The sequence below is a fragment of the Tupaia chinensis genome, unplaced genomic scaffold (genome assembly GCF_000334495.1).
Source record: "Tupaia chinensis unplaced genomic scaffold, TupChi_1.0 Scaffold145057_1, whole genome shotgun sequence".
NCBI classification, from domain to species: Eukaryota; Metazoa; Chordata; class Mammalia; order Scandentia; family Tupaiidae; genus Tupaia; species Tupaia belangeri.
This window is the reverse complement of record NW_006204918.1, coordinates 2,346,211-2,356,485: the sequence shown is the minus strand read 5'-3', so window position 1 is coordinate 2,356,485 and position 10,275 is coordinate 2,346,211. Positions and strand designations below refer to the sequence as shown.

The window sequence follows — 10,275 nt, the reverse complement described above, 5'->3', positions numbered from 1 at the left end:
ATTGCTGCATAGCCATTTCCCAAAAGTGCTTTTCACTCTCTTTCTCTCTGTTTCTCTCTAGTGGGAGTACATGCCCTCTGGAATTTAAACAAAAGAGAGAGAGAACAACATTTATCAAAGAACTCTTATCAGGAAACTCTGGTCTAAAATTGTATGTAGGTGCTACAAACACACAAAAATATAAAGTATATTCCTCACCCTCAAGGAACTTAACAGCTGTCTGTGAAAATAGAACACAGCTAGAACATATCACATAGCAATGTCGTATCTGCGGAATGCCGTAATGAGAGATGGAGGAGCCCAAACACAATGGTGCCATGAACATTAGCCTGTACAAAGCCAGGAAGATTACTGAAATGCAAAAGAATGATATGAGAAGGGAACGATAAGGGACCAGCAGATGGCGTAATGGTTACGTCATTGGACTCCCATGTAGTCCACTGTGGTTCGAGTTCCTGACCCAGCAGTTTAGCACTTGTGTTGAGCCATGTGCTTGGATACCCAAGATCCCCAGAGGGGAATGAAGGAGAAGGGATTGCAGCGTGGGCTTCCCCGCTGGGGGGTGACTCCTCACTTTCTGTCTCTCTGTCTCTCCGGGAAGCCGTAAATCAAAATAAATAAATAAATACATAAATAAATAAAGAGAGAGAGAGAGAGAGGAAGAGAAAGGTATGGCAAAAGCAGTTTGGTTGCAAAACAAGTTAAAGTTAGAGAGATAACAAGAACAATGTAGTGGGATGTTGAGAAGTTGAGATCTTAGCTGGGATTTTATTGTATAAGTATTAAGAAGCCAATGAAGAATCTAATCCAAGAGCAACGAGAGGAAGATCAATCTGGCTTAAATACAAGGGTAACGGCCCAACTGGGGTAGCAGAGTTGAAATTAAGGAAGAGGAATTGCAAACAGAATCAAGGCTTACGATGAATGAAACCTGGAGTTATTAAAGAGATGAACTAGAGGAAGTTCAGAACTGTTAAACACCCAGTAAATTCCTAGCATGCTGGGAAAAATGAAAACATTTAAAAACAGCTCCCACATTAAGAAAATATAAAATCTAATTGAGGATGCAAAACATACAAATAGGAAGCAAACAGGAAAAGTATCAAACCACACAAGCAAAGCATTGGCTGCTGGAAGCTCAGTCCGTTTAGCGGCAGAGGCGAAGCACGCTCTGAGGCTGCAGTGCAGTCAGCGGTACCCGCATAACCTAGCGTCTATGACACCCCAAAATACAGACAACCTCACTCCACGCCCAGTCTGGCCTTTCTTGTGTTTAGCTAAAACAGACTAAGGGGCTTCCTGCCTCTCAATTACGAAATTGCCCGTGGGGAATCTGTCAAACACTTCTGGTTTAATCCCTCACCACGAATTATGACTTCTCCACCTAAATCAGCCAGAGGCCAATTATACGATACCGTCTCTCCGACAGAGATCAGGCTAGGGCAGAAATCTGTGTCTGAACTGATCCATGCCAAGTCTTCGGCAAAGGCACCAGGAACTTGTGGAGTTGTGCATGTGCTATAGCAACCAGAAGAGGGAAACCACAAGGGGAAATGCATTGCTTTATGTATGCACAAGTGCTACTAGTATTTCCAGATTGTATAAAGTAGTCATTCAGATATTTCCAAAAGTTTCAGAATGAGAGTTAAATTCACTTTGCATTGTTTGCATTGCCAATCCTCAGAAATAACACAGAAGTGTCCTGTGGGGCTAGCTGGTCACCTGGTGGCTAACTGGTCTGGATCCCACATGGCCCACTGCACAGTTGGAGTCCCAGACTCAGCAGCTTGAGGAATGTGCCAGGCGCACAAGCACACGTTCCCAAAGTCTGGAAAGGAGGCAGAGGTGGAGGAGGAAGTATTGCAGTGTGACCATCTCCCATAGAGAGGTGTTTCCTCACTTTCTCTCTTGGCAAGTGTACCTACCCTACAGCAAATTAAAAAGCAAAAAAAAAAAGTATCTTGTGTGTGCTTACAAGAATGTGTCATGCAAAAACTGTTATATACGTATTTATACTTATGGAAATACAGTCAGTTACTTTTTTATTTATCTTTAAGAGAGATTTTTGCTATAGGGCGCATGTGCTCACTGAAGAGACAGACAGAGACAGAGAGACGGAAAGTGAGAAATCACCCCTTCGGGGCATGGCCGCACCACAATCCCTTTCTCCACCATTCTCCTCTCGGTATCTTGGGCACCAATACTGTACCTTCCTACACCTTCTGGATGGGACTTGCACCTGGCATGAGTTTCAAGTCACTGGGTCCAGGACTCGAATTACAGTAGACTACATGGGAATCCAGTAATGTAACCATTATGCCATCTGCTAGTTCCAATACAGTTATTTAACTAGTACTTATTTAATAGATTATTTTATTTTTGGTATTATAGATAACATAACAAAAATTCTTGAACCCCATATCCCTTTGAATTAAAATTTCAGAATCAGACTATGAGCAGTGTTTATTACTATTGTTGAAATACTGTCAGTCACCAAAGGATTTATATGCTCAATAATTATTTCTTATATGTCCCAAAAAGATGGGACAGTTTTTTCCACTCAGCTTTTGCTAACTGTGTCATTTTTAAAAAGTGTTTGCTCACCTCATAGATCATTAGTTACCACCACTGCTGTGAAATTATATATTTTGAAGGTTATTGGCCTCTTCTGTTCCTTTTATTGAAAAGCCACTCATTCATGACCTTGAACATTTTTCTATTAATTTTTTTTTACTATGTCTTGAAGGTGTTATTTGTATATTAAGAAGATCATATTTTTCCCAGTTTTGCTTTTGAATTGTTTCTCTATTCATGATTTCTCCCTGTCTAAGTTTCTAACTATGGTCAAATTCAAGAATCTTTATTCATAACTTCTGACTTTATAATATATAACAATGAGCATAGTGTTCAAACACATACCAATTTTTACCAGTTATTTTGTTTAACTCGGTAGTTCCACTTTTCTTTCAAATTCTTTACTTATTTATAATTTATTTGTCAGTGGAAAATGAGTAGCCTCTCTTTTTAATTGTTTGCCAAGAGCCAACCAATTCTTCCCCAACAATTATTGAACATTCTACCATGTTCCCACTGACTTGACCTGTGAGATTTGCCATTTATTTGACTTCTGCACGTTTGAATAGTTTCGGTCCACTTTTCCTGCATGTACCAGTACTAGAGTGTCAAGTTGTTACAGCATGGTCATATGCTTGCACATCACGTGGTTATTCTGTGTCCCTCCCTTTGTTTAATCTCTCTTGGCAAAGTGCATGTTTGTTTTTCTTTTTTCTTCCTTTTATTTTTGCCACAAAATATGGATATTTTATTCCATTTCTGAGAAATGAAAAGAAAAAAAGAGGGAAACACATCTTTCCACACACCAATCTAACTTAACTGATATAAATTCAGAAAAGCTAGAACAGATATTAACGTATACACATATATGTGTGTGTATATGTGCATGCACATATACACACACATATACATAGGGATTATCGGATTTTAGTCTCATTGGTATTTGTAGCTTCATTCATTCTGTTTTGATTTTTAGTCAATTCCTTGAAAAGTCAGATGCATTCTAATACGTCTATCCGTGTCTAATCAATCATTTCATATCATTTGGATTGTATTAAGAGCTTGTATTTTAATCACTTACATGATTGCTCAAACTTTGTATTTGAGAATGTAATGGGAAAGCTTCAGTTCTACTCTGCATGGCAGTTACCATTACGTGAATTTTTCATCCTCCCTGGAACTCACACATCTCGTAGTTCTCCACGCAGTGCGGTGGTCGTTTTCGGCTTCCAGTCCTGTACATCTGCCCCTTCTGGATGGGACTGCCCATGACCCTGAGCTTGGGGCCAGGTATAAAGTGTGTACCACCCTATTTGAAAATTGCCAGGTCATCGGAAAACTCATGATGTATTTTCTGTGTTTTTCTTTCTTTCTTTTTATCCTGAGATGGAGTCTGATTAGGTCTTTATTTCAGAGCTGAGTCCTGCTGGCCAAGGCACGGAGTCTTTCAGGATGCGAGTTGTTTCTGCAGGTGTCTCTGTCCGGCAGAGCTTCCTAGCTTTGTGTTTTTCTTTAGGTTCAGAAGTGCCTCTCTGTGGTTTCTTTTTGTCCACAATGATCTAACTGATTCATAAATTTGCTGACTTGTAGCATATGCCCTTTTTCTGGTTATCTTTGCAATTATTTCTGACAGAACTGGAGAGCAAACAGTTGCTCCTAAAGTGGCCAGTCCCAGGGACAAGCAATTCTCTTGAATCGAGGTCCTTTTCTTGCAGAAACAAAGCCCACTTATCCTGAAACGGTAATCTCGTTTTCGGAAGACAATCTCGAGAAATTTGCTGACTTGTAGCATATGCCCTTTTTCTGGTTATCTTTGCAATTATTTCTGACAGAACTGGAGAGCAAACAGTTGCTCCTAAAGTGGCCAGTCCCAGGGACAAGCAATTCTCTTGAATCGAGGTCCTTTTCTTGCAGAAACAAAGCCCACTTATCCTGAAACGGTAATCTCGTTTTCGGAAGACAATCTCGAGAATTCTTCAGATAGACATATGCATCTTTTCAAACTACTGTATCCACCATCCCATTTTCCACAAAGATATAAACACCCTCACACCAGCCAGTATAACGACCAGCTGTAGTGCGGATGGAGGCAAGGCCAGGCTGCTCTTCAGCATCCTTAGATTGGAGAGCTGGCACAGTACGTATAGGGGCTGCTCTGGTCACTGGCTGCTTTCCGGATTCCCCATCGTTGGCCGCATATACACGCACAGATGTGTATGTTAGACCTGCTGGCGTGGTCATCAGTCTTCCCATCTTAACCCCCGGGGATCTATGACCCTCTCCGCTCAAGTTTTCTTACGGAGCACGTGTGTATTTTTCTGTGTGAACATTAGCGGCATCTGACCATTTTACCAGCATTCTTAACATTTTCAAACATGCTGTATGTATTTGTTCAATTAATTTAGGGATACTTGACTTGTTAACACTACTGAGCATTTCTGTTATAAGCATCAAATGCCTTTCCATTGACCAAAGCCTCGTTTATACGCCCTGCCCTAGTGTCATTTAAGTATCTTGCATAAGCCTCTTTCCACATATTTTTAATCTTGCCAGAGAGGACATGCACTCTCCAGAAAGGGGGGGGGCAGTAAAAAAGCACCCCTCGTGGTGGATGGTCACCCTCAGACCTTTCTCCTCCTCTCCTCCGTTTCTCCTGTCTTTCGGGATTTGGGGCCTGCACGCCCACGTGCTCGGTGTTTCTGAGATGCTGGGTCTGGTAGCCACGTGGGATCTACCTGCCTTAAGCACAGTGCATGAGCTCCCCGCTCCTTCCACATTCATGCCTAGGTGGGCTAAACGTCTACGTATAGACAGTCTAAATGAATGTGCTATTGTAAATGGGGCCTTTTCATCCATTAAATCTTACCAGCTTCTATTGCATACGGACTACTAATTTTTATGTTTTCTCCCTTTATAAGCCATAACTTCATTATAATCAAACAATTCTAATATTCTCGTATTTGCTTTTAGGACCTTTTATTTGTTCTCTACTGATGGAGCTAAAACTCTTTAGCAATTTTACACAGTGATGGTGATGGTAGTTATTCTTGTTTCCAACTTCACTAGGAAATCTCTCTCTCTTGCTCTGTCCCTCTCTGGTCAAATTATAATAAGTTAATAAATAAAGTTAAATAAAATAATTCTTTAAAAAATGAAACAAAACTGAAGATAATCACAGTGATAAAGCGATGTAGAGGACTTAAAAATGAATAATTTGTCCACATCTATTAAAATAAATGGAAAACCTGAATGATACTGGTAAATTCAAAAAAATAATAATAAACCAATCCCCAGAATTAATCTCAGAAGAGATTATGAATATGGAAAAAACATCCACATCTGTGCCTCTATCTCACCAGAGATAGAGAAGATACTTGCAAGTCAACATGATTTTTAAAATGATCGTTCTTAGCATACGTTGAGAAGCCTGGTAATACCATCTGCATATGCGTGCCCTCCGGCGTGTGCTTAATGAATGAAGCCTCAGTGGAGTACCTTTGTCACCGTGGTAGACCACCTGGCTGCTGTGATTACTGTGCAGTCTCAGATACGGGTGTCTTCAGTTTCCAACGTGCGCCGCGGTATGAATGTGTCCCCAAAAATCACGTGTTCAAATTTGGGTAGCTATTGTGAAGGTATGAGGAGGGCAGGAACTCGGTCCTCTGGAACTAAAAGGTGGGGCTTTTGTCAGGGCTGAAAATGGACAAAGCCATCAGAGTGGGACCTTCCTTCCAAACACTCGTGCGTTTATAGGAGTGAGAGAATCCCACATTTTTATACTAGGAAACTATTGCAACGAAGCAAGGAACTGGGCTTTGAGTTTTCTCCATGTTAAGGTGTGATGGTCCCCTTGCAATGTTTAAGAAGAGAATTGAGAAGATCTAGCTAAAATGACTCATCATTGGAAAGGATTTAAAAAACCAAATAAGAAAAAAAAAAAAAAAACACAGAAAGGCAATAGCAGTCTAGCATAGCTGTGGTAAGACCTAAATTTTTCTCTTTTTTTAAAGTATCAAAGTTTTTATTTTATTCATTAATTTAATGAGGAAACCAATAAAATATTGATACAATCCTTTCAGTATAAAATACCAAGAATCTTACACATGCGTGGAGGGAACACAGAATTATAAAATGAATTTACAAGTAGTCCTTTGTTTTAAAATTTTCTCCAGAGAGCATGTGCACTCACCAAAGAGAGAGAGAGAGAGAGAGAGAGAAAGAGAAAGAAAGAGAAAACAACCCCCATGGGGAGTAGTTATGCTACAATTCCTTCTCGATTTCTCCCTAATCTCAAAATTTTGAGCCTGCATGCACATGTGCCCAGTAGGCTTCTGAAGCCACTGAGTCTGGGGACTGGAACCACACAGTTGTCACGCGGGATCCAATTGCCTTAACCACCATGCCATGGGCTGAGCCTATACGTAGCCTTAAAACTACTCTTTGGGAGCTAGCAGGTAGCCTAGTGGTTAAGGATGCTGGACCCCCACATGGCTGGCAGGGGTTTGAGTCTTGGACCTGGTGGCTTGCCTTCTCACTTGCTCTCTCTGCCTCTCTCTTGCTCTATCTCTCTCTGGTAAAATTTAAATAAATAAGTAAGTAAATAAATAAATAAATAAATAAATACAAACTGCCCTTTCATGGGGCGTGATCAATTGCGTTCCAATAGGACACAATTAATTTTCATTTATCTGAGGCCACGCTTCTTCTAGGGGCCTCGGAAATGCATCATTTTTATCTCTTTTAAAATAAGAAATTTTTACACAGTCATCGTGAATATATACTAATAAATCTGGATTCTGTTTTCTTGAAGACACTGTGTGTGGTCCTGCAGAAAGAGCAGCAAGGAGGATGAGGGCTCTGTCTTCCCAGGAGGGATCCCAGGAGTCCGCTCTGGCTTCCGTTTCTTCTCTTTCTCTTCTTCTACTAGATCACAAGACAGCATTCACAATCAGCTCAGAGATCAATGAATATTTATGCTTCTGGACACCACTAGAGATAAATGATGAAATCTGAGAAATACTACCTGCCAACAGAGAGCCAGGACATGTGTTAGGTCTAGCTCAGGATGCAGGAAACACATTGACCCTACAAGTGAGCCCACGCTAGACGCCCTTGTGGAGTGCAGCTGTTCACTTGGAATGGCGCACAGGAGATTTAGAGCATATATTCGAGTCACTTTGTAGGATGTCTGTATGTTAAGCAGTTCAATTGTGAGAAAATGGGACCACATATCATCAACCGAGAATGATGCAGTACCATGGTGATGGACAGGGGGAATCCCAGCATTCCTCACACCTCATCTGACTAAGCCCTTGCTGGCTGGATTAAATGAGTCAATGTCGTGAGACTCTTGGAGTACACAGTCAGCAGTATTGATACAACGGCACCGTTACTTTGTTGGTGCTCCTGCTCTTGTCACAAATAGAAGGGGCTTTTGGGGAATAATATGGTTATTTGCATGATGATATTTTAAATTATATGCTCATAAAAGTAAGGCAATTTTTTTTTCTTTTTTTGGAGAGGTTTTTGCTATAGGGTGTGTGCACTCGCCAGAGAGACAGAGAGAAACAGAGAGACAGAAAGCAGGAAATCACCCCCTAGGGGGGATGGCCACGCCGCAATCCCTTCTCCTTCATTCTCCTCTCGGGATCTTGGGCACGCACACACACGCGCGAGGTGTGAGTTTAAGTTACCGGGTCCGAGACTCGAACCGCGGTCGACTACGTGAGAGTCCAGCGACATAGCCATTACACTAACTGCTGGTCCCATAAAGTAAGGCAATTTTTAACGGACAGTTTTATGTTGTAGTATAACAGGTAATGGAAATATATACTGTGGGTATACACACACATTCATACACACACATACTACACACCCATAAGCACTTATATAATAGATATGAGCTTTTAAATATTAAATATCACCTAATGAAATAGTACTAAGACAGACGATAACAGTATTACACAAACCTTCTTTAGCTTCATCTCTCTTACAGCCAGTGATAGTTTCATTAGTACATTATTTAGAACTATTTTAGCATTCTAAAATACCTAATGGGAGCTGAGAAACCTAGAGCATATTCACAAAATGAATGGCACATTTGTGAGAACATAGAAGGAGGCTAGATTACTGCTTTAATGTGTGCAATGGTTTGAATGTGTCCTCAAAATATATTTGTTAAAATTTGGTGAGCTATTGTGAAGTTACTAAGAAGGTAGAACTTAGGATCAGAAGGTGATGTGATAGGTTCAAATCCTGTACTCAGCACCTTGAAAATCCCACTGGGCAAGTGAGAGTGTTCTCCCAAGAGGAGAACAGAGGAGAAGGATTTCCAGCATGGCCATGACCTGGGCACTCACACTCTGGCAATAAATTAATTAATTAAATTAAAAAAAATTAAAGTAGAACTTTGGCCAGCAGGTAGCATGGAGGTTAAGGCTCTGGATCCTGCGAGGCTGACTGCACTGTTCGAGTCCTGGACCTGGCAGCTTGAAAGTCACACTGGGCGCATGTGTGTGATGCCCAAAATTCTGAGAAGAGAATGAAGGAAAAGGGAAAAGGGATTTCAGCATAACCATGCCTGGGAAGTGGCTTCTTCAATTCTCTATTTCTTCTCTCTCTCTCTCTCTCACACACACACACACACACACACATACACACACAAGTACACATGCCCTAAAGCAAAAACTAAATGTCTTTTTTTAAAGAATGGTAGAGTATTTAATACAGTTACAAGATTAACAGGTGGAGCCCTGATAAAGTGATTGGGATTGGTTAGGTCGTCAGTGTGGGAACTCCCTCCTAAATACTGTGCACTTATAAGAACACGGAGTGTATTAGTCAGGGTTCTCTAGGGAGAGAGACCCATGGGATGTGTGAGAGGGGATTTATATGTGCAAGGTAATTTATATATGTAAGATAATTTATATACATAAGATAATTTATATACATAAGATAATTTATATATGCAAGATCATTTATATATGTAAGATCATTTATATATGTAAGATTTAGAGGGAATTTATTAGAAGAATCGGCTCATGTGATTATGGCAGCTGGAAAGTCCCACAATAAGCCACCTACCTGCAAATTGAAGATCGCAGAACACTGGTACCATGGATCAGCTTAAGTTCTAGTGCTCAGAGGCAGGCAAGCTGGTGATGCAACTCATGGTCCAAAGCCAAGAGCCTGAACACTTAGGGGGTCACTGGGGTACTCCTGGAGTCCAAAGGCAGCTGAATTCTGATGTTCTAAGCAACAGCTGTCTACCTTGCTCTGTCTCATAGCAAGTCAATTATCTTTCGTATCAGTTTTCTCTGGACCTTTTGTTGACTGCATCATGCCTTCCCACATGTCTAGCATATTCAGATCTACATGTAAATGCTTCTGGAAACACCGCTGTTAGACTCACACAGAGTAATGCTTTTCCTGGGTATTCCTTTGTCCGGTCAAGCTGACGCCCAAAACTAACCATCACGGGAAGTGAGACAAGAGCAGAGACACGTGGGCAAGTACCTGTTAAATGCAGCTGAGGATGCAGGTACCTGTTAAATGCAGCTCAAGATGCAGGTACCTGTTAAATGCAGCTCAGGATGCAAGAATGCGTCTGTGTCTTTGCTGTACAGACGCAGCACATGCAGAGAGTCCCCACCAACAAGAAGACCTTACAGAGCTGGTCCTTGCCCTGCACCTACAAAACCA

General features: G+C 41.1%; 1 pseudogene; it reads right to left on the bottom strand.

Annotated features, from left to right (window-relative positions):
- Positions 1–3,950: 3,950 nt before the first annotated feature.
- Positions 3,951–9,691, bottom strand: LOC102494072 (MICOS complex subunit MIC27 pseudogene; annotated as a pseudogene).
- Positions 9,692–10,275: the final 584 nt, after the last annotated feature.